The sequence below is a fragment of the Eretmochelys imbricata genome, chromosome 16 (genome assembly GCF_965152235.1).
Source record: "Eretmochelys imbricata isolate rEreImb1 chromosome 16, rEreImb1.hap1, whole genome shotgun sequence".
Taxonomy (NCBI): Eukaryota; Metazoa; Chordata; order Testudines; family Cheloniidae; genus Eretmochelys; species Eretmochelys imbricata.
Window position 1 is genome coordinate 2,951,705 of NC_135587.1, and position 25,509 is coordinate 2,977,213.

Consider the following 25,509-nt stretch of genomic DNA (forward strand, 5'->3'; position numbering starts at 1 on the left):
AAGCAGCTTTATGTATGGTTTAACAGATGGTACAGAGAACAGGGAACTAGCTGGGAACTGGATTGGCTGGCTATATGGATACTTAGGGCAGCTTGCTATTGGATAAGTATGCTGAAGGAAGGATGTATAAAAGCCTGTGTAACTTCCTGCTCTGTGTGCAGGATTTGAGATTCTATTCTCCCTGTACCTTGTTTGCAGCTGCAAATAAACTTTTCTGCTTCTCCACCCCGTTGTGATTATTGGGTGACGCATACCGGGCAACGAACCTTGCTGTTGTTCGCCGCCGGCACCCTGTGCCAGAGGCGAATAACAATATGATGAAGATCTCATCAATGTCTTGTAAGTAGAGGAGGGATGCTAGGGACGAGAGCTGAGGAAGCGCTGTTCTAATTCATCCATAAAAATGTTGGCATACTGTGGGGCAATGCGGGTACCCATAGCAGTGCCACTGACTTGAAGGTATAGGTTGTCCCCAAATCTGAAATGGTTGTGGGTGAAGACAAAGTCACAAAGCTTAGCTACCAGGTGTGTGTTGTTGCATCAGGGGTACTGTTCCTGACAGCTTGTAGCCCATCCTCGTGTGGAATATTGGTGTAAAGAGTTTCTACATCCATGGTGGCCAGGATGGTGTTTTCAGGAAGATCACCAAAGCATTGTAGTTTCCTCAGGAAGTCGGTGGTGTCTCAAAGATAGCTGGGAGTGCTGGTAGCATAGGGTCTGAGGAGAGAGTCCAAATAGCCAGATAATCCTGCTGTCAGGGTGCCAATGCCTGAGATGACGGGGCGTCCAGGATTTCCAGGTTTATGGATCTTGGGTAGCAGATAGAATACCCGTGGTTGGCGTTCTAGGAGTGTGTTTGTATAGATTTGTTCCCATGCTCTAGCAGGGAGTTTCTTGAGCAGATGCTGTAGTTTCTTTTGGTAACCCTCAGTGGGATCGGAGGATAGTGGCCTGTAGAATGTGGTGGTGGAGAGTTGTCTGGCAGCCTCCTGTTCATAATCCGACCTGTGCATGATGATGACAGCACCTCCTTTGTCAGCCTTTTTGATTATGATGTCAGAGTTGTTTCTGAGGCTGTGGATGCCGTTGTGTTCTGCTCAGCTGAAGTTATGGGGCAAGTGATGCTGTTTGTTCACAATTTCAGCCTGAGCACATCTGCGGAAGCACTCTATGTAGAAGGCCAGTCAGTCATTTCGACCCTCAGGAGGAGTCCACACAGAATTCTTCTTCTTGTAGTGTTGGTAGGAGGGTTCCTGTGGGTCAGTGCACTGTTCAGTGGTGTGTTGAAAATATTCCTTGAGCTGGAGATGGCAAAAGTAGGCTTCCAGATCACTGCAGAACTGTATCATGTGTGTGGGGGTGGTGGGGCAGAGAGTTCCCAAGATAGGACAGACTCTTCTGCCAGGCTAAGTGTGTGGTTGGATAGATTAACAATATTGTTGAATGAGTTAAGGGTACCACTGTTGTAGCCCCCTGTGGCATGTAGGAGTTTATATTAGTGATAAATACACATATCATAGCAACATAAAATACACTTAATACAGCTTTTTCTGTGCCAAACTTTAAACTAAGTGCTGTAGCAAGGCACATCCAAAGCACACATGTAGTCAGTCAAAAAGCCAAGCATTTGAATCACTGTTGAGTTACTCTAGTTTCAAGGTGGTGCAAATCTCTAGGCACTAAATGAATGGCGTTACCTCTCAACAAAAGGGGAATAATGCAATGGGGAAATCAAGCTCCAAATCTTCATACCTCAACCTACAAGTTTGCATGTGGGAAAACATGCAATCTGAGCACAAACAGCATTCGCTTTGCATTCACTAATTGTGGCTGGGCACCAAATGCAAAGATAGAGGCCACTTTTGAAAATGTGGTTGGTGGATTACAGAAACCAAACACACAGCTCCATGCTGCCATGCAATTAAACAAACAAGCCCCTGTTAAAACAATTGCGTCCTCAGCACTTTTCACAGACCATGATACCTAGTTGATGTTCTATTAATAGCTTAGTCAGGGACTTACGGTCTGTCTGCTTCTGTATCACAGAAATGATGCCTGACCGAGACAAAAAGCCAGCCTTCACCAACTTGCCTTGACATTAGCAAAGCTTTTGACACGGTCTCCCACAGTATTCTTGCCAGCAGGTTAAAGAAGTATGGGCTGGATGAATGCACTATAAGGTGGATAGAAAGTTGGCTAGATTGTCGGGCTCAACGGGTAGTGATCAAGTGCTCCATGTCTAGTTGGCAGCCGGTATCAAGTGGAGTGCCCCAAGGGTCGGTCCTGGGGCCGGTTTTGTTCAATATCTTCAAAAATGATCTGGAGGATGGTGTGGATTGCACCCTCAGCAAGTTTGCAGATGACATTAAACTGGGAGGAGAGGTAGATACACTGGAGGTAGGGATAGGATACTGAGGGCCCTAGACAAATTAGAGGATTGGGCCAAAAGAAATCTGATGAGGTTCAACAAGGATAAGTTATCCTGCACTTAGGACGGAAGAATCCCATGCACCGCTACAGACTAGGGACCGAGCGGCTAGGCAGCAGTTCTGCAGAAAAGGACCTAGCGGTTACAGTGGATGAGAAGCTGGATATGAATCAACAGTGTGCCCTTGTTGCCAAGAAGGCCAATGGCATTTAGGGATGTATAAGTAGGGGCATTGCCAGCAGATCGAGGGATGTGATCGTTCCCCTCTATTCGACATTGGTGAGGCCTCATCTGGAGTACTGTGTCCAGTTTTGGGCCCCACACTACAAGAAGGTTGTGGAAAAATTGGAGAGAGTCCAGCGAAGGGCAACAAAAATGATTAGGGGACTGGAACACATGACTTCTGAGGAGAGGCTGAGGGAACTGGGATTGTTCAGTCTGCGGAAGAGAAGAATGAGGGGGGATTTGATAGCTGCTTTCAACTACCTGAAAGGGGGTTCCAAAGAGAATAGATCTAGACTGTTCTCAGTGGTAGCTGATGACAGAACAAGGAGTAATGGTCTCAAGTTGCAGTGCGGGAGGTTTAGGTTGGATATTAGGAAAATCTTTTTCACTAGGAGGGTGGTGAAACACTGGAATGCGTTACCTAGGGAGGTGGTGGAATCTCCTTCCTTAGATATTTTTAAGGTCAGGCTTGACAAAGCCCTGGCTGGGATGATTTAGTTGGGGATTGGTCCTGCTTTGAGCAGGGGGTTGGACTAGATGACCTCCTGAGGCCCCTTCCAACCCTGATATTCTATGATTCTATGTAACTGCCTCTAAATACAGTAGCTCTAAGATACCACACACTGTTCTGATAGGGTTGGCCATAGGGCGCAAGATTCTCTGGTATGCTCCAGCCACTTCATAAAGCCAATGTAACTGATTGATCAGACCAGGCTGACAATGGTTTTCCACTGTGAAAGTGTTGAATAGGAGCTAGAGTGCTCCAGTGAATCTAGCCTAGTTAGGAAACACACATTCTACCAGGGCCTGCTGCCTATCCATCCCATGCAACCCTTCCCTGGCCTCTTTAGCCTCTACCCGTGGGCCCAGAGATCCACTCCCCATCTGCCTTCCCAGAAACACTCCTCTGGCCTCCCGCCTCAGGGTTGGGAGACCAGTTTCTCATCCCCTCTGTCTTCTCCCGAATCTTTCCCATGGAGCTTATCAGCTCAGCTACAGCAGGACCCAGGCACCCCTTTTCCCCCTGCCCCTTGCACTCTGCACCTCCATCCCATCCCGCATACACTACCTAGCCTCCCACTGCACCCCCATCAGGTGTGCCCTGCCTGCCCCCCCCCAACAACACATGCACCCTGCACCCCTAGCCCATCCCAGCCCACATGCCCTGCTTGCCCTCCCCGCAACACATGTACCCTCCCCTCACACTACGCACAGCCCAGCCCAACATACACACCCTGCCTGGCTCCCCACAGCACCCCCCAGGCTACCCTCTGCACCTTTTGGGATGAGCTCCTTGCTGTTGGGCTCGTAGTGTGGGCGGCCACAGTGCAAGGCCAGGGCATTGACAGGGGCTGCCTGGTCTGCAGACCCCATGGGGGGAGGGAGGCAGGTGGGGGCTGGGCGCTAACATGAAGCATGGCAGCGCTCACCCAAGCCCCTCAGCGTGCGAGCCACAGCTACGATCTCACCCGTACGCAGGGCTGGGTTGAGACGCTGAGGGGCCCTGAGCGCTGACAAGATTATGGTGCCCCCGCATGTAATTCAAAATAAAAACAATGCTGTTCCGTAACATAAAATTTTATTTTTCAAAATGACACAAAACTGACCTGTATGCTGAAATTAAAATAGCTTCTTTCTAGATTTTCTGATTGCAAAATTCTGGATAAGTTCATCGAAGCTGACTCGATGAAGCATGTCCGCTTCCGTACACAATAGGGAAAGTGAATCAAGTCTGTCCTGGCACATGGTTGTTCTCTGAGGATTTTTTATTCTTTTTAGCTGAGAACAAGAGCATTCTGCGGAGCAGTTAGTAACCATCAGTGTTAGAAAAATCCATAGTGCGATCTCTGCATGTGGAAAGACACATCGTATTCCGTCTCTCCATAGTGTGTCATGAAGATCAATGTGACTGAATTTCATTTTTCCTGTTTCATTAAACATTGCGCACATATAACAGTGGAACTGCCGTACTTCTCCACAGAGATTCATGTTCAAATCCACAGGGTCTGAGTCAACTAGCTTTTGGGACCCTCGTGAATATTGTTCATCAGATAAGTCCATATCGTTTAGAAAAGAAAATCTACTTGTTACTTTGTACAGTTCACCTCTCCTCTTCATATGAGCTTCAAGTGTACCAATTATAGTGTAGTAAGTAGATACACAAAATTTGTCTCTAGGATTCAGTGCTGTTTCTGTTGCACTGCTATCATTTGCTTGTTTTTTCCTGATTCGCTTGCGGGACTGGGCTTCTTTGTAGTTAGTATCAGGCAAGATGTCTTTTGATAGGTCTTCAAATCTTTCAAAATCATTCCTCAAAGTGTGTAAGTGGTCTGCTAGTGATTGACAGAGGTCTGCACATGTTTTCAAATCCAATTCTTTTTCTTGGAGAGCTTGACTTGTGTGGTAAAAGTGCTGTAAAATTTCATTCCACATGGTCAACATGAATACAAACTCTAGTTCTTGCATCTTGTTTGCAATGTTTTCTGCCTCTCGTATAGTTTCTCCCTTCTGTGATTGGTCTTCAGGTATACTCAGAAGAATATATCAATAATAAAACATAAATGTATTGCAATACATGACAGGATCTGATTTCCTCGCATTATTTCAATCTACGTTAGTAGGACGCTCCCCTGGTTTAGGTGGGGATAAGTAATAAAAAGAGAACAGAAAAACAGGGGAAGAGTGTGTAGTGGAGTGTAAGGAAGTCTAACAAAGTTCTGATTTTTCCCATGATGACTACTTCGATGCTTTTTTTTGAAATATCAAATATCAATTTTTTTCAAAAAAACCTCTTTTTTTTGGTGCCCCTTGCTTTGCTGGTGCCCTAAGCACGTGCTTAGTCTGCCTATTGGGTAATCCAGCCCTGCCTGTACTGGGGGTGGGGAGCTGGGCGGTGGGCAGGAGTGCTCCCTTAGCAGCCTGGCAGAGGCTGCTTCTTGCTCCTCAGAGCCCTGGCTGGTAGGCAGCTGCCTAGTCTGCCTATACGTGTCACCACGATGGTGCCTAGCGTGGACAGGGTTCTGCTGGGGGGGCCCCAGAACGCTGAGGTCCTGTTGTGACTGCACTACTGTAGCTGAGTGACCCAAGTGTGCTCAGGCTGGTACATCCCGTCTTCTCGCTCTTACACCGAAGGGGGTCGTACCGAAGGGAGCTCTGCCAAGAGCTAGGACCTCGCTGTTCGCCATGGTTACTGCCAGAAGGTCGAGAGCCATGTAAACTGTAGGCTATTAGGTTGCAAACCGGTTGAAGTGAGCTGGGACATGTCACCTGTGGCGAGTGGGTCTCTGGGCTGACACGCTTAGGGGTGAGGCCAGCGCCCGTCTGGGGAGTGGCACTTTTTTTCCTATCTGGCCAAGCATCCCACTTGAGCAGTGACAAAAGCAAACGAACCTCAGGGGGGTTTTCGGGGGCGAGGGGAGGGAGCTAAGAGACAGTAGCTTGTGACTGGGTAAAAAATGGCACCAGTGGCTAGTCGTCACAGGCGGAGCGTCTGCTCGTGGGGAGAGCTCATGAAGGGTTGGGCCCAGCTCTTTGGGCAGGACGAGCACTGCAGGGAATAACCTTGGGGTGAGAGACTTTATTAGCCAGGAAAGTAACTTGGTAAGATGTTACAGAGTGTGTGTTGTGTTGTTCTTTTACCTGTAACCTTACACCTCCCGGCCCTTATCCTGGCTTTCACATGAATCTCTGCTCTAAGCTCTGTTATGGGGACTAGGCACTTGAGTGTCACAAAGCTGGGTGAGTATATTGCTAGCCTCCAGCAGAAAGGAGCTGGGCTCCTGGAGCCCGGAGTGAAGAGCCTGTGTCACCGTCAGCTGGGTTTTTTTCCCCTGGTGGCACAGACAGGACTCCCTCATGCCCTGAGCAGGTGGTAGAGATTTACCCTGACACCTCGGGGAACCCCATGTGGGCAGATGTTGGCTAGGTTTGTGTTCTCTCTGGGGGCCGCCCCAGCTCTGTGCAGAGAGCTGGCACAACAAACCCTGGTGGACCTGCCCAATAACCACAGATCCGGTCATGGTGAAGGAACTCAGTCAGGTTGATCATCGACGAAGCACGGCCTGGGTGCCCTATACGTGCTACCAGTACACTCAAGGCATGCATGCCGTGACAATGGAGGCAGCTCAGTGAATGGTGGGATTTTCCATTCCCCACTTGGCTGGCCAAAGACACCCCTTTGAGACCCCTCTTTATACACTAATACAAACAAGTTACGTGTTGAGCCTCTGACATAGTTAGTTGCTGCCCCCTGATATCGTTACCTGCCACCCATTACCTTGTACATGTTGAGTCAATTATAGAATCATAGAATCATAGAATATCAGGGTTGGAAGGGACCCCAGAAGGTCATCTAGTCCAACCCCCTGCTCGAAGCAGGACCAATTCCCAGTTAAATCATCCCAGTCAGGGCTTTGTCAAGCCTGAGCTTAAAAACTTCCAAGGAAGGAGATTCTACCACCTCCCTAGGTAACGCATTCCAGTGTTTCACCACCCTCCTAGTGAAAAAGTTTTTCCTAATATCCAATCTAAACCTCCCCCACTGCAACTTGAGACCATTACTCCTCGTTCTGTCATCTGCTACCATTGAGAACAGTCTAGAGCCATCCTCTTTGGAACCCCCTTTCAGGTAGTTGAAAGCAGCTATCAAATCCCCCCTCATTCTTCTCTTCTGCAGACTAAACAATCCCAGCTCCCTCAGCCTCTCCTCATAAGTCATGTGTTCTAGACCCCTAATCATTTTTGTTGCCCTTCGCTGGACTCTCTCCAATTTATCCACATCCTTCTTGTAGTGTGGGGCCCAAAACTGGACACAGTACTCCAGATGAGGCCTCACCAATGTCGAATAGAGGGGAAGGATCACGTCCCTCGATCTGCTCGCTGTGCCCCTACTTATACATCCCAAAATGCCATTGGCCTTCTTGGCAACAAGGGCACACTGCTGACTCATATCCAGCTTCTCCTCCACTGTCACCCCTAGGTCCTTTTCCGCAGAACTGCTGCCTAGCCATTCGGCCCCTAGTCTGTAGCGGTGCATTGGATTCTTCCGTCCTAAGTGCAGGACCCTGCACTTATCCTTATTGAACCTCATCAGATTTCTTTTGGCCCAATCCTCCAATTTCTCTAGGTCCTTCTGTATCCTATCCCTCCCCTCCAGCGTATCTACCACTTCTCCCAGTTTAGTATCATCCGCAAATTTGCTGAGAGTGCAATCCACACCATCCTCCAGATCATTTATGAAGATATTGAACAAAACTGGCCCCAGGACCGACCCCTGGGGCACTCCACTTGACACCGGCTGCCAACTAGACATGGAGCCATTGATCACTACCCGTTGAGCCCGACAATCTAGCCAGCTTTCTACCCACCTTATAGTGCATTCATCCAGCCCATACTTCCTTAACTTGCTGACAAGAATACTGTGGGAGACCGTGTCAAAAGCTTTGCTAAAGTCAAGAAACAATACATCCACTGCTTTCCCTTCATCCACAGAACCAGTTATCTCGTTATAGAAGGCGATTAGATTAGTCAGGCATGACCTTCCCTTGGTGAATCCATGCTGGCTGTTCCTGATCACTTTCCTCTCATGCAAGTGCTTCAGGATTGATTCTTTGAGGACCTGCTCCATGATTTTTCCAGCGACTGAGGTGAGGCTGACTGGCCTGTAGTTCCCAGGATCCTCCTTCTTCCCTTTTTTAAAGATTGGCACTACATTAGCCTTTTTCCAGTCATCCGGGACTTCCCCCGTTCGCCACGAGTTTTCAAAGATAATGGCCAATGGCTCTGCAATCACAGCCGCCAATTCCTTCAGCACTCTCGGATGCAACTCGTCCGGCCCCATGGACTTGCGCACATCCAGCTTTTCTAAATAGTCCCTAACCACCTCTATCTCCACAGAGGGCTGGCCATCTCTTCCCCATTTTGTGATGCCCAGTGCAGCAGTCTGGGAGCTGACCTTGTTAGTGAAGACAGAGGCAAAAAAAGCATTGAGTACATTAGCTTTTTCCACATCCTCTGTCACTAGGTTGCCTCCCTCATTCAGTAAGGGGCCCACACTTTCCTTGGCTTTCTTCTTGTTGCCAACATACCTGAAGAAACCCTTCTTGTTACTCTTGACATCTCTTGCTAGCTGCAGCTCCAGGTGCGATTTGGCCCTCCTGATATCATTCCTACATGCCCGAGCAATATTTTTATACTCTTCCCTGGTCATATGTCCAAACTTCCACTTCTTGTAAGCTTCTTTTTTATGTTTAAGATCTGCTAGGATTTCACCATTAACCCAAGCTGGTCGCCTGCCATATTTACTATTCTTTCGACTCATCGGGATGGTTTGTCCCTGTAACCTCAATAGGGATTCCTTGAAATACAGCCAGCTCTCCTGGACTCCTTTCCCGTTCATGTTAGTCCCCCAGGGGATCCTGGCCATCCGTTCCCTGAGGGAGTCGAAGTCTGCTTTCCTGAAGTCCAGTATCCGTATCCTGCTGCTTACCTTTCTTCCCTGCGTCAGGATCCTGAACTCAACCAATTCATGGTCACTGCCTTCCAGATTCCCATCCACTTTTGCTTCCCCCACTAATTCTACCCGGTTTGTGAGCAGCAGGTCAAGAAAAGCGCCCCCCCAGTTGGCTCCTCTAGCACTTGCGCCAGGAAATTGTCCCCTACGCTTTCCAAAAACTTCCTGGATTGTCTATGCACCGCTGTATTGCTCTCCCAGCAGATATCAAGAAAATATCAAAACATCAAATCAAAACATCTCTATCCATCACCCTGTCATCCTGACCTCCTCTTCAGGAGGGGTCAGTGTGTTCTCATTACCTTGGGGGGTGGGGTTGCACCATACTTGGTATTGGGGGTTCTGGTACCACCCTTCTGAACTACGCTTGCATGAGTGTCCTGTGCCTAGTACTTAGTAGGAATGTGTGAGGTTTTTGCAGTCCCAGCCCTGTTCTTGCCAGGTTCTGTGAGCTTGCACACAGGCAGAGCCTGACTCCTGCTCGTGAGCCTGTCTTTTGCTAACTTTAATTACATCAGCAAAACTTGCCCTCTACTTTTGTTCAGGCCTCAGGGCTCACACCGGGCTTCTGAGACGAGGCCTCATGTCTCAGGCTCTCTTTCTACTACACCCCGAAAGTGGCACACTGCACCTCTGGAGAAGGTGACCAAACAGCACCCACTTGTGTCAAAATCACATCTTTCGCTGTTGCCATTTCCCATTGAAATGTTGCCGAATGTTTCTGATGTGCTCTAGTTCCTGAGAGCCACGCCCAGCCCAGCTGTTCTGGTCTCTGGCATACCAGGGCCATATTGAGGCCATGTAGGGCCCTAGGCACACCATGACATGGAGCCCTTGTGGCTCTGGTCCAACCCCACATGGAGTGGTGAAGGCAGGGGGGCCTCTTCCCCTCCCAGGAGGCAGAGCTAGCATCTTGGGCACCTTGTCCTCCACTTGCATAACAGCAGCAAGGCACCCCTCTTCCCTGTAGAGAGGGAGCAGCCCCTCAGTACGTCTCCCAGCAGTGCAGTGTCTCTGTGTGAGTGCGGAGGTGCGATTGGCCTGCTGTGCTCTCCTCCTGCACACCCACACAGTTCCCTGTTGGAGGATGGGGGGCACTGGCAGAGCCCCCTGGAGAAATCCTGGGATGGGTTCCCAATGAGAAGCACGGGGCAGCTCCCCCTCTCTGAGCTGTTGTTTTCAGCTGGATGCTAACTGGTAGATGCCAGTGCATTGGTTCCACAGGGGTCAGGCTTTTCAAGCTTTTCTTCACAATTGTGGAGGCTTAGGACCTAGTTTGTTTTAATTGAAAGCAGATATCACAGGACTCCAAAAGCTAAGACCCTGGTGCACACACACACACACTAGCAAGGTCATTCCTGTATTCCAGTCTATTTTAATTGCAGCAGCCTTGGAATTTATTTTTCCTTGCACATTTGTGTCTGGACATGGGCTATTTGCTGCCCTACACACTGCAGCTGGGACAAGGGCTGTATGTTATGCTATGTCCTATTTGTATCTAAGAGCGGGAGATTGTCCCAGGTCTGTGTGCAGAACTCCTGTCGGAGCAAGAGTCCTTCTGCCCCTGGCCTCACAGATTTGCTTTCCTTTCATGAGTACCAGGCCATGAGAAATATTCTGAGCCCAGGCCAGGCTGTTGGCTTTCCCCAGTTCACTGAGCAGTGCGATCCCAGGGCAGCGGCTTGGTCTCCATCTGTATTGACAGAGAGCCCCAGGACATGAGTAAATCACCACCACTGCCCTGGGATGACAGAGCCCACAGAATAGGTCTCTTGTACACCTCAGCATGGGCATGGGAGGACTGTGTCTCTTACTCAGATGTGCTTTCCAAGCAGGATGGAGGGAAGCCATGGAAACCCCTGGAGACAGACAGACAGACTCTACATATGGCAAAGCACAACGACCCCTTCCACTCCCCTCCATGTCAGCCTCTCATCTCCCCTGCCAGGATCATTACAAGTGAAAGGTCTTCAGATGAGTTTTATATCTGGATAGATCAGCTTATGATGCTGCAGCTAATCCCTCTGGCTCATCCTCTCGGTACTCTTCTACCGTCTCCTCCTCTGGCGTCCATCCCCCCACGCTGTCTTCTCTGTGTCCGGAGCAATCTCCATGTTGTACAGTAGCTGCCCACTCTCTGCACATCAAACCCATTTTGCAGACTGCTGCAGTCGGTGTTCATCAGAATCGCGTTGGTGTGGTGACAGGTAGATTGATCTTTAGCATGGCCATGTGGGCTGCAGAACAAGCATGCTGTGTTCCTAACCCTGCCAGAACCCAGTCTCCAGTCAGTCACCGGCAATGGAAATGAACACAGTGAGGGCGATGGGCATCGTTACGTTTCACACCGTGCAAACAGAGAAATTAGAAAACAGAAATGCGTAAAATTCAGAATGAGACCACACAAGAACCCAAAACAGAAAGAGACCAAGCAGGCTGCCTTCTAAAGCAGAGAGGCACAACTCACCCCACCCTGCTTTAATCCGTTTCTTTTCAGCTTGATGACTGCAAACTTTGATCCTGAGCCCTCCTAGCCTTCAAAGAAGCCTAGGAAACAGCCTTGCTCTTAAAGCGATAGCTTGCAATTCGAACATAGCCCCCAACGCACCACAGATATGATTTTATTCCGTGTACTCAGCCCAGCCAACCACAATGGTCAAGAATCACGAGTCAGGCTCACCAAAAATCATGGGATTATGTACAAATAATAGCTGTGGGGTTCTCTTTCTTTGCCTTCTGCTTTTTGAGCCTTTAGGGTTCACTGGGGTCACATTGGGAAGCTTTCTGCACAGGCACGAGGGCTTGAAACTTACTTTTTCTTTATGAATGAAGGCTGAAATCATCACATCTCCACTTGACTCCAGGAGCTGGGGCTTTAAGGAAACAATAATTTATCCTGAGACTCATGACAAGACCATGAGTGTTAACAACACACTGCACCTTTAGATGTAGGCACCCTGCTTGCACAAGGTAAGGGGGATTCAGGATGCAGGCTCTTAAAGAGAGAGAGAGACACTCTGCTTGCCCTCTCAAAGAAACTTTGTATTTGTTCTTTTTTTTCTTTGTAGTGTATTCAGATGGAAAGCGTGTTGTTTGCCTTATATGTGTGGAAAGTATGACAGACAACTTGGTCATGAGGGAGAGATTTGAGGAAGGAAGGAAAGAAAAAGAAAGACAGACTCCAATATCCTGGAGCGAGACAGAGAGAAGTGTTTGTTGTTCTGTAAGAGCTCACAGGCCCACACCCAGCTCCCGGGTGGACAGGCAGGCTGGAAGAGTACAGAATCATTGCGAGGGAACTACCACCACACTGGGTAAAAGGGCAGAGGGAAATCAGACCAAGACCCTACTGCAGCTCCAGAGCAGACCTTCTTCACGTGAAGACCTTTCATTACTTCCATGGGCATATCTTCACAAGACAAAGCCAGTGTTAGCTCATGCCCCTGAGGAGCTGTGTTAACTAACCTGGTGTTAAACATGACTTAGCTGTCAGCATGGACAGGGACTGTTGTGATTAACATTGTGAGTCTTGGCTGTAGGGAGACTCAACTGGTGCCAGATTTCAGAGTAACAGCCGTGTTAGTCTGTATTCGCAAAAAGAAAAGGAGGACTTGTGGCACCTTAGAGACTAACCAATTTAACCAACTGGTGCCATAGCTGTTACTGGGATGACAGTGCGGATTTTCTGCAGTAGTTTTAGGACTGAGGTAGGTTCTGTGGCCTGCAATGTGCACTGGATGATCATGATGGTCCCTTCTGAACTTAAAGTCTATGAGTCTAGGCATCTATGTGCATGGCAGTTGACCCATTTGACTTGGTATTGCTACCTTAAAATGGTTCTCCTAGTGCAGACCAGGTGGCACGAGGAGTTTGTGTCCTATAGCTGTCTTGGGTGATATGAATGAGCCATCGAGGGCTGGCTAGAACAACACACATCTCAGTGGAGGATCTAGAAAAGACAATGGGATTCCAACAACCCAGCGATTGACACTTAACAACGGGAAGCTCAGGGAGCTGCACATGGGAGACCAGCATGGTTTTGCAGCAAAAGGACAATGGTCACACAGGTGTCATGAATGTTTGTTAAGAACAGGGCTCACAGAGACACAACAGCTCTCACCTGGGACTGATAAAGGGGGTAGAGTGAGGATGAGGCTTATGGAAGCAGGGAATGGCAAAGCCACAGCTTCTTCCAATAGGAGGCATATCCTAAGCCTGCCCCCTCATGCCGACCCAAAGACATTCAGCTTCTGTACTCCAGGTGACTAATACATTGTTGCCTTGCTTTGAAAAGGCTGCCTGGTGCCAAGAGCACTGTGCCCCAAAGGAGTGAAAAGAATCTCTTGAAAGAGTCTGGCTGGACTTGCTGCAGGGAGCCATGGAGAGAGACAGGGACTGGAGTCCAAAGGCCCTGTTTTGGAGCTGTGGAGGCCACTGGTCTGCCCTTTGGAACAATGTGTGGATCCCTGGGTACAACACACTAAAGGGATATTTCCAGGAGAATGGTTAAAGGCTGAGCCCCTGTGAATCTGCCACTGTGACATTCTATACCTTGGGGGAGCGTCTTGTAACCCCCATATTCCTCATTTTTATATAATCGTGATCTTACATGTAAAGCATGCCTGGTAACATATCCAGAGAAAGGGTATGATCTGCTGAAAGTCATTTCTCTATCCCTACATGTGTATCATTGATGGATATGAAGTTATGAGATTGTGTGGTATGGTTGTCATTAAAACATGCTGTAAGTTGGGGATTCAGCCAGATCTTAGCTCCCCAGAGGCAACAGCAAGGAAAGTCACCAACGCCCGGGTATAGCTACTTTCAAATCTGTTATAGAATGTCCAGGGAGATTGACGTGTTCTCCCACTGGCTTTTGTATGTTACCATTCCTGATGTCCGATTTGTGTCCATTTATTCTTTTAATAAGGACATTCTATAACAGCTATTTAAAGGTATCATAGAATATCAGGGTTGAAAGGGACCTCAGGATGTCATCTAGTCCAACCCCCTGCTCAAAGCAGGACCAATCAAAGGTAGCTATACTTGAACAAAAAAACCTTCAGAAACAGACTTCAAAGAGAAACTGCAGAACTAAAATTCATTTGCAAATTTAACACCATTAATTTGGGCTCGAATAGGGACTAGGAGTGGTTGGCTCATTACAGAAGCAGCTTAGCCTCTTCTGGAATTGACACCTCCTCATCTATTGTTGGGAGTGGACTACATTCATCCTGATCAAATTGGCCCTGTCAGCACTGGTTCTCCACTTGTGAGGTAACTCTCTTCTCTTCATGTGTCAGTATATTTATGTCTGCATCTGTAACTTTCACTCCATGCATCTGAAGAAGTGGTTTTTTTACCCACGAAAGCTTATACCCAAATAAATCTGCTAGTCTTTAAGGTGCCACCAGACTCCTTGTTGTTTTTGTGGATACAGACTAACACGGCTACCCCCTGATACTATACACCTGAATGGCCCACATAACACATGCAGATCCTTGTGCTGAGACAGAGACTCTGGCCTTGATGACCATTTGCAGTCTCCCAAGGCTTCATTTGCTAGTGCAAGTCTGGCATGCTAGGAAACTGAAAACTGCATCTTTATGTCTGAATGTAGTTTAGTCACATGCTTTTGCAAATGCATTCATACGTGTCAAGAGATGCTGAGTTTGCAGCAGTATTCTGCGTGGGCAGTGCTATAAGAAGGTGCAATAAATTATATCTCCCTTCAGCTTTCAAAGGGTACAACGGGTATATTGGGGTGACAAGATTCTGAGCTCCTGAGAGCCTTAATTTGTACTTAGGAAAAATTCATAGTGAAGTCAGTGACGGTGTGCCTGAGAACACCTTCTATCCACCCCCACTGCCTGGCTCCTGCCACCCTCCCCCTCTGCTCCTCTGCACTCCCCACTCTAGCTCCTCCCCTCTTCCATCTCTCCTCTGTGCACCCTCCCCACCACACCTTGAATCCTACTCAGCCCCCCACGCCAAGAATCCTGCTGCCTCCCCATGCTCCTACTCAACCACTCCACCCGGGGCTCCTGCCTCCCTCCCTGTCTGCTCCTATGGATTCCTCAGGCCCTGGCTCCTACCTACACCCGCCACCCGCCTTCCCCCACCTGCACCTGTGTATCCGGTTATAATAACTGGGGCCCACAAATCTACTGTCACTGAGAAAATTCAGCCCAAACAGTTAACATATGGCGAAGTTCTGCGCCACTGAAAACAAGGTTTAAAACGGAAAGTGTCAGCCAGTCTTAACTGCACAGACTCTTCTGCCAGGTGTGCACCTGCCATCACACCACACACCTGCCTGCTCCCAGGTGCTGCGCCTGGGTTTGTGATGTAGGCCTTGTCTACACTGGTTTTTTCATGTAGCTACACACTGCAGTGAAAGCCAGCCACGTCCACGCTCTGGTGCGTAGCTACAAGCGGCAGTGAAAGGCTCTGGCATGGGGGAGGGAGAAGCAGTGCGGAAAGGTTCTGGGAACAGGGAGCTGCTGGAGCTCTTCCTGGCTGCTTCCTCCCTCCCAGAGCTTTTCCCTGCTGCCTCCTCACTGCCAAAGGTTTTTCCTGCTGCTGGAGCTTTTCCCCATGGCGGGAAAAGACTCCACCAGCGGGACACAACACTGCTTAAAATAGCAGTGTAGGTGGGAGGCACTGCTTGGGGAAGTAGAGAGCTGGATAGGGTAGATACCTTACGGTTCTGGTGTGTTTTCACTCTACCCACTCAAGCAGTGCCTCCCCATCTACACTGCTCCTTCCAGCCATGCGAGGGGGCGTGCAGTGTCTGTACTCTACAGTGTGCATGGCGCTGTACCTTAGGAGTCACAAGGCAGGGCACAGCCGTGTTTGAAAGCCACATTGGGTGCAGCTGCACGGTACCAGTTTACACAAACCAGGCTGGTTAATGTTTCCATAAAGAATAACTTTAGGAACAAATGGTGCTAGACAATGCTTAGCTGCAGTGTTTAATCGTGAAATGGACTTGTCTACACTAGGGCAGCTTTTCAAAATGGTCGCCCCGTATTGCTAACACCATTTCACTTCTACTGGTATTAACAAGATTGGGTGACCTAGTGTAAACAGGGCCCTAGCGGGTGCTGCTGCCATTGTAAGTGCTGTATTGAGCATTCCCAAATCTGTGTAAGCAATGATGGGAAATGTTTACAAAATTGCTCTTGCATAGTGGGGTCCCTAGTGTATATGCATCCCCTATTGGAAGCTCATTAGCAGTGGGGCTGTTGAGAGATCCTTCTTTTGGTCTTGTGGCTGGTGGGTATGTTTGCAGAAGTGCTGAGACCTTCAAAGTAAAACACACTTCAAAGAAGACACAAGAAAGCCAAGCAATGTCCTTTGGGAGGACTACAAAAGGGTGTTGGGGGGGGCTGCCTGCTGCTGCTTTTAGAGCTATATTAATGAAATTCAGTGTAGTACAAAAATAGACTGGAAGGAAAAACATATTCATTTTTCATGAGGGTAAAATTCACCAGTTGCTTCTGTTGACAAAACTGTTCCATCTTTTCCAACTATTTATCCTGCTGAGACTGAGATGGTCAAGTTCAGGATCCTGACACAGGGAAGAAAGGAGAGCAGCAGAATATGGACCCTGGACTTCAGAAAAGCAGACTTTGACTCCCTCAGGGAACTGATGGACAGGATCCCCTGGGAGAATAACATGAGGGGGAAAGGAGTCCAGGAGAACTGGCTGTATTTTAAAGAATCCTCATTGAGGTTTACAGGGACAAACCATCCTGATGTATAGAAAGAATAATAAATATGGCAGGCAACCAGCTTGGCTTAACAGTGAAATCCTTGCTGATCTTGAACACAAAAAAAGAAGCTTACAAGAAGTGGAAGATTGGACAAATGACCAGGGATGAGTATAAAAATATTGCTCAGGGATGCAGGAGTGAAATTAGGAAGGTCAAATCAGTCCTGGAGTTGCAGCTAGCAAGAGATGTTAAGAGTAACAAGAAGGGTTTCTTCAGGTATGTTGGCAACAAGAAGAAAGCCAAAGAAAGTGTGGGCCCCTTAATGAATGAGGGAGGCAACCCAGTGACAGAGGAGGTGGAAAAAGCTAATGTACTCAATGCTTTTTTTGCCTCTGTCTTCACTAACAAGGTCAGCTCCCAGACAGCTGCACTGGGCAGCACAGCATGGGGAGTAGATGGCCAGCCCTCTGTGGAGAAAGAGGTGGTTAGGGACTATTTAGAAAAGCTGGACGTGCACAAGTCCATGGGGCCGGACGCGTTGCATCCAAGAGTGCTAAAGGAATTGGCGGCTGTGATTGCAGAGCCATTGGCCATTATCTTACAAAACTCATGGCGAATGGGGGAAGTCCCGGATGACTGGAAAAAGGTTAATGTAGTGCCCATCTTTAAAAAAGGGAAGGAGGAGGATCCTGGGAACTACAGGCCTGTCAGCCTCACCTCAGTCTCCGGTAAAATCATGGAGCAGGTCCTCAAGGAATCAATCCTGAAGCACTTACATGAGAGGAAAGTGATCAGGAACAGTCAGCATGGATTCACCAAGGGAAGGTCATGCCTGACTAATCTAATCGCCTTCTATAACGAGATAACTGGTTCTGTGGATGAAGGGAAAGCAGTGGATGTGTTGTTTCTTGACTTTAGCAAATCTTTTGACACGGTCTCCCACAGTATTCTTGTCAGCAAGTTAAAGAAGTATGGGCTGGATGAATGCACTATAAGGTGGGTAGAAAGTTGGCTAGATTGTCGGGCTCAATGGGTAGTGATCAATGGCTCCATGTCTAGTTGGCAGCCGGTGTCAAGTGGAGTGCCCCAGGGGTCGGTCCTGGGGCCGGTTTTGTTCAATATCTTCATTAATGATCTGGAGGATGGTGTGGATTGCACCCTCCGCAAATTTGCGGATGATACTAAACTAGGAGGAGTGGTAGATACGCTGGAGGGTAGGGATAGGATACAGAGGGACCTAGAGAAATTGGAGGATTGGGCCAAAAGAAATCTGATGAGGTTCAATAAGGATAAGTGCAGGGTCCTGCACTTAGGATGGAAGAACCCAATGCACCGCTACAGACTAGGGACCGAATGGCTAGGCAGCAGTTCTGTGGAAAAGGACCTAGGGGTGACAGTGGACGAGAAGCTGGATATGAGTCAGCAATGTGCCCTTGTTGCCAAGAAGGCCAATGGCATTTTGGGATGTATAAGTAGGGTCATAGGGAGCAGATCGAGGGATGTGATTGTTCCCCTCTATTCGACATTGGTGAGGCCTCATCTGGAGTACTGTGTCCAGTTTTGGGCCCCACACTACAAGAAGGATGTGGATAAATTGGAGAGGGTCCAGCGAAGGGCAACAAAAATGATTAGGGGTCTGGAACACATGACTTCTGAGGAGAGGCTGAGGGAACTGGGATTGTTTAGTCTGCGGAAGAGAAGAATGAGGGGGGATTTGATAGCTGCTTTCAACTACCTGAGAGGTGGTTCCAGAGAGGATGGTTCTAGACTATTCTCAGTGGTAGAAGAGGACAGGACAAGGATTAATGGTCTCAAGTTGCAGTGGGGGAGGTTTAGGTTGGATATTAGAAAAAAAAATTTCACTAGGAGGGTGGTGAAACACTGGAATGCGTTACCTAGGGAGGTGGTGGAATCTCCTTCCTTAGAAGTTTTTAAGGTCAGGCTTGACAAAGCCCTGGCTGGGATGATTTAGTTCGTGTTGGTCCTGCTCTGAGCAGGGGGTTGGACTAGATGACCTCCTGAGCTCCCTTCCAACCCTGATATTCTATGATTCTATGAAACCTGTCAGACAAACAGGTTTGTTTACATTTGCAGGAGATAATGCTCTTCGTGTTTACAATGTCACCTGAAAGTGAGAACAGGCATTTGCATGGCACTATTGTAGCCAGCGTCACAAGATATTTACATGCCAGGTTTGCTAAAGATTCATGTGTCCCTTCATGCTTCAACCACCATTCCATGCCGATGACAGGTTCTGCTTGATAATGATTCAAAACAGTGCAGACCAATGCATGTTTATTTTCATCATCTGAATCAGATGCCACCAGCAGAAGGTTGATATTCTTTTTTGGTGGTTCAGGTTCTGTAGTTTCCGCATCGGAGTGTTGCTCTTTTAAGGCTTCCGAAAGCATGCTCCACACCTCGTCCCTCTCAGATTTTGGAAGGCACTTCAGATTCTTAAACCTTGGGTTGAATGCTGTAGCTATCTTTAGAAATATCACACTGGTACCTTCTTTGCATTTTGTGATATCTGCAGTGAAAGTGTTGTTAAAATGAACAATATGTGCAGGGTCATCACCCGAGGCTGCTAGAACATGAAATATTTGGCAGAATGTGGGTAAAACAGAGAAGGAGGCATACAATTCTTCCCCAAGGAGTTCAGTCACACATTTAATTAATGCGTTATTTTTTTTAACGAGCGTCATCAGCATGGAAGCATGTCCTCTGGAATGGTGGCCGAAGCATGAAGGAGCATATGAATGTTTACCATATCTGGCACATAAATACCTTGCAATGCCAGCTACAAAAGTCTCCTGTGAACGTCTGTTCTCACTTTCTGGTGACATTGTAAATGAGAAGTGGGCAGCATTATCTGCCGTAAATGTAAACAAACTGGTTTGTCTTAGCGGATAGTTGAACAAGAAGTAGGACTGCGTGGACTTGTCAGGTCTAAAGTTTTACACAGTTTTGTTTTTGAGTGCAGTTATGTAACAAACAATCTACATTTGTAAGTTGCACTTTCTCGATAAAGAGATTGCACTACAGTACTTGTATGAGGTGAACTGAAAAATACTATTTCTCTGTTTATCATTTTTACAGTTCAAATATTTGTAATAAATAATAATATAAAGTGAGCACTGTACACTTTGTATTCTGTGTTGTAACTGAAGTCAATATATTTGAAAATGTAGAAGACATCCAAAAATATTTAATAAATTTCAGTTAGGATTCTATTGTTTAACAGTGCGATTAAAACTGCAAGTAATCGCTATTAATTTTTTAACCACAATTATTTTTTTGAGTTAATAGCATGAGTAACTGCAATTAATTGACAGTCGTAATGGGCACTCTGTTTGCCTTTTTCCAATCATCTGGGACCTCCCCCGATTGCCACAAGTTTTCAAAGATAATGGCCAATGGCTCTGCAATCACATCAGCCAACTCTCTCAACACCCACAGATGCATTAGATCTGGACCCATGGACTTGTTCATGTCCAGCTTTTCTAAATACTCCTTAACCTGTTCTTTCACCACTGAGGGCTGCTCACCTCCTCCCCATACTGTGCTGCCCAGTGCAACAGCCTGGGAGCTGACCTTGTCTGTGAAGACCGAGGCAAAAAAAGCATTGAGTACTTTAGCTTTTTCCACATCCTCTGTCACTAGGTTGCCTCCCTCATTCAGTAAGGGTCCCACACTTTCCCTGAGCACCTTCTTGTTACTAACATACCTGAAGAAACCCGTCTTGTTACCCTTCACATCTCTTGCTAGCTGCAACTCCAAGTGTGCTTTGGCCTTCCTGATTACACCCCTGCATGCTCAAGCAATATTTTTATACTCCTCCCTAGTCATCTGTCCAAGTTTCCACTTCTTGTAAGTCTCCTTTTTGTGTTTAAGGTCACCGAAAATTTCTCTGTTAAGCCGAGCTGTTCGCCTGCCATATTTGCTATTCTTTCTGCACATCAGGATGGTTTGTTCCTGTAACCTCAATAAGGATTCTTTAAAATACAGCCAGCTCTCCTGGACTCCTTGCCCCCTCATATTAGCCTCCCAGGGGAGCCTGGCCATCAGTTCCCTGAGGGAGTCAAAGTCTGCTTTTCTGAAGTCCAGGATCCGTATTCTGCTGCTTTCCTTTCTTCTGTAACCCTTCTGCCTGTCAGAGTTGGCAGCAACAAGGGCCAGGTTCAATATCTAGGGGATTCATTCCAATAACACAATGCAAACTGGCTCGAGCCCCCACCCAGTGACCTGGGACAAATATATACCACCCCCGCTGGGTGCCTCCAAGAGGCAATACTTCCCCTCTCCCAAGCATATAGTCTGAGTGTAGCAAAAAGCCTTTTAATAACAGAGAGAAACAATGAGGCATTATATTGGAGAAACACCACCAACAGGATTCGTAACACAACGCATGAGCAAAAAACCCACCCCAAGCAAATTGAGGCATGCCCTTTCCCTTTGGTTCTTGAGTCCAGCATCCCCAAATCACTCAAAGTCCCAAAAGTCCAATGACCCAAAATTCTCTGTCCCTGGTCAGGGCAGCCCCAGAGTTTGAAAGTTTATCTGCAGAGCTTTACCTCCCAACCTGGGTGGAGATTGGGGGGGGAGGAGAGAGGTAAGGGGCACCTTACATGATCTGAAGCTGACTGCCCCACAGGCCTTCGCTCCGCCAGCCGTCCCACGAACTGCTTCGCTCGGCTCGGCTTCGCTCCGCTCCGCAGCCCACAAACAGCTCCCGCCGTCCCACAAACTGCTCTACCAGCTGGTCCACGAACTGCTCCGCATCCCACAAGCAGCTCCCGCCGTCCTATGAACCGCTCCACGGGCCTGTCCACAAGGCACTCCAGCCGTCCCACAAACTGCTCCACAATATATCTTCAGGCTCCCCCACTACTTAACACAACACTCAGTGATTTCAGCTCTTAGCTGATTTCAGCTTGTAGTAGGGGAGCCTCAGTGCTGGTGCACCATTAGCCCAAAGTGAGCTCAGCAGCCTGTAACTAGACTCCTAATGGAATCAAAATTAGCTCTGATATTCCACAGTGGAGAGAGAAGGAAACGCAATTAACAAGTAATGCCCTCACCCAGGGGCCCATACCACCAAGTATTAATACTTGTCCCCAGCCTCTCTCTATTTACAGAGTTTTGGAACCCATGACCCTTGCCTAGCGAGTGCTACTTAGTTGATGGTGAGTCCCTCCATCATAACAAAAGGCCAAGTACAGTTCCAAGCACAGTTCCCATAATCAGGGTAATAACAATTTATTCTTCCTGCCCCAATAACAGAGACACTGGGGATCCCACAGCAGCCAAAGTGACCATTTGGGCAGCTATGGCCTCATTCTAGGTGGGGTGGGTGTGCCTATGCACATGAGATCAGCCCCTGAAGTTCTTTTCCACAACTTGCCACACCTCACCACCAGATGTCAGGGTGGAGCTCATCCTGACACTGCTTACATCTCCTTTTGTCAGGATCCTGAATTCGACCATCTCATGGTCACTGTTGCCCAGGTTGCCACCCACTGCTACTTCCCCTACCAATTGTTCCCTGTTTGTGAGCAGCAGGTCAAGAGGAGCATGGCTCCACCATTTGTACCAGGAAGCTGTCTCCAACACTCTCCAAAAAACTGCCTGGATTGTCTGTGCATTGCTGTATTGCTCTCCCAGCAGATGTCAGGATGATTGAAGTCCCCCATGAGAACCAGGGCCTGTGATCTGGAAACTTCTGTTCGTGGTCCAAAGAAAGTCTCATCCAGTTTTCTCCTCTTTCAAAGCAAATCAGCGGCAATTCAGAGTTCCATTATGTGTAATGGGCATGTATGCAAAGAGCATTAAAGAGAAGATCGTTTCAGAAACTATTTCTTGGCTTTTGCAGCAGTGCACACAAAGGGGTCCCCCCACAAATAGGCAGATCAAATGTCTTAGTGTAGGATGTGTACAGGGATGTGAATGTCATGTCAGGGTCATCAACCAGCCCCTGCTGTGTGGAACTGTTAAGCTGGAAATCTAATGGATTCTCAGTAAAGCATTAAGCAAAACAGGAGCTGGGACATAGTTGGGAACATTGCATTGAGTTCAGACAGAGTGCCTTCAAATCATCTGCACCATGCATTGCTTACAAATGGCAGAGATGGAAACACTTGCGTGTGATAGCTTGGATCCATCTGCTGGCACACTAGGCAGTGCAAGTTCTGCTTACTGGTGGCATGATGGGATTCATGATATAGCTTGCTCTGGGCAGGCTGGCATGTTAACTGATATTATGATATGCCCAGCTGGTCCCATTAAAAGTCGCAAGAACCACAAGACCCTCCCAGACTGTCCGTATCTCTCCTTGCCCAATAGAAGAGTTGCCAATTACTGAGTGACATTCTATGGCCAATTAAATGATCATAATGATCCCTTCTGGTTTGAAATGTATGAATCTGTGGCATGATTTATGCTGGCTAAGTAGAGGGTAAGATGAAGACAGCTGCAATTTTCCCTATAAAGATATGAAAGGCATATACATGTAAAAGTTGTGTGTGTTTGATAATATCCTTCTGCCCTCACTCCATGCCTTCAGGTTTAGCTCGTCTTTTTAGATAGCAGACTTCTCAGGGCAGGGACCATGTCTCCATATAGCTTTGTACAATGTCTAACCTAATGGGGTCCCAATCTTGACTGCAAACTGTAATATCAATATAATAAATAATAACTATGGTTTAATTATGAAGCCTTCATTCTGATTGTTTGTGGGGGATTATTTCTATGCTCTGGCTGCTCTTGTACTTTGTTAATGATATCTGGATCCGGATCAAGCAATCTGGTTGGGAATACAGTACACGATTTCAACCAGAACGATAACTAATTAAGTCTATCTCAGTCATGAAGAACATAGGAAAAAAAAAAACACCCTTCACAGAATGGAAGCAAATTGAATATCAGAGAGATCAGAATGTGGGCAGATAATTAGAACTATATATCATGGGAATATTTTTTGGGGTAAGTAAGGTAAAGGCTGGCAATTTCACTTTTTCTAAGTATCATAACCTCTTTCACCAGAGGTTGGGCTCATGCCAGCGCTGATCACAGAATCATAGATTCATAGGACTGGAAGGGACCTCAAGAGGTCATCTAGTCCAGTCCCCTGCACTCATGGCAGGACTAAGTATTATCTAGACCATCCCTAACAGGGATTTCATAGAATCATAGAATATCAGGGTTGGAAGGGACCACAGGAGGTCATCTAGTCCAACCCCTTGCTCAAAGCAGGACCAATCCCCAACTAAATCATCCTAGCCAGGGCTTTGTCAAGCCTGACCTTAAAAACTTCTAAGGAAGGAGATTCCACAACCTCCCCAGGTAACGCATTCCAGTGTTTCACCACGTTCCTAATGAAAAAGTTTTTCCTAATATCCAACCTAAACCTCCCCCACTGCAACTTCAGACGATTACTCCTTGTTCTGTCATCTGCTACCACGGAGAACAGTCTAAATCCATCCTCTTTGGAACCCCCTTTCAGGTAGTTGAAAGCAGCTATCAAATCCCCCCTCATTCTTCTCTTCTGCAGACTAAACAATCCCAGTTCCCTCAGCCTCTCCTCATAAGTCATGTGTTCCAGTCCCCTAATCATTTTTGTTGCCCTCTGCTGCACATTTTCCAGTTTTTTCACATCCTTCTTGTAGTGTGGGGCCCAAAACTGGACACAGTACTCCAGATGAGGCCTCACCAATGTCAAATAGAGAGGAACGATCATGTCCCTCCATCTGCTGGCAATGCCCCTACTTATACATCCCAAAATGCCATTGGCCTTCTTGGCAACAAGGGCACACTGTTGACTCATATCCAGCTTCTCATCCACTTTAACCCCTAGGTTCTTTTTTGCAGAACTGTGGCCCTACTTTAGCCTTTTTCCAGTCGTCCGGGACCTCCCCCGATCGCCATGAGTTTTCAAAGATAATGGCCAATGGCTCTGCAATCACATCTGCCAACTCCTTTTAGCACTCTCGGATGCAGTGCATCTGGCCCCATGGATTTGTGCTCGTCCAGCTTTTCTAAATAGTCCCGAACCACTTCTTTCTCCACAGAGGACTGGTCACCTCCTCCCCATGCTGTGCTGCCCAGTGGGTCTGGTAGCTGACCTTGTTCGTGAAGACAGAGGCAAAAAAAGCATTGAGTACATTAGCTTTTTCCACATCCTCTGTCACTAGGTTGCCTCCCTCATTCAGTAAGGGGCCCACACTTTCCTTGACTTTCTTCTTGTTGCTAACATACCTGAAAAAACCCTTCTTGTTACTCTTAACATCTCTTGCTAGCTGCAACTCCAAGTGTGATTTGGCCTTCCGGATTTCACTCCTGCACACCTGAGCAATATTTTTATACTCTTCCCTGGTCATTTGTCCAATCTTCCACTTCTTGTAAGCTTTAGTGGCTCCTTCACGGAGCTGTGAGCACGGACGTGTTTTTTCGCAGTTCACCCCCATCCCAGATACTTGCTCTTTTTGGAACGTGAGGGAAACCCTGGCACACGTATATTTAGAGTGTGCCAGTCTGCAGCCCCTTTTCTGGCTCCTCATGAATATTTTATTACGCTTTTGGCTACATTTTTCCCCTCACCTTTTCATTTACACACTGCCCATCCGTGGCCC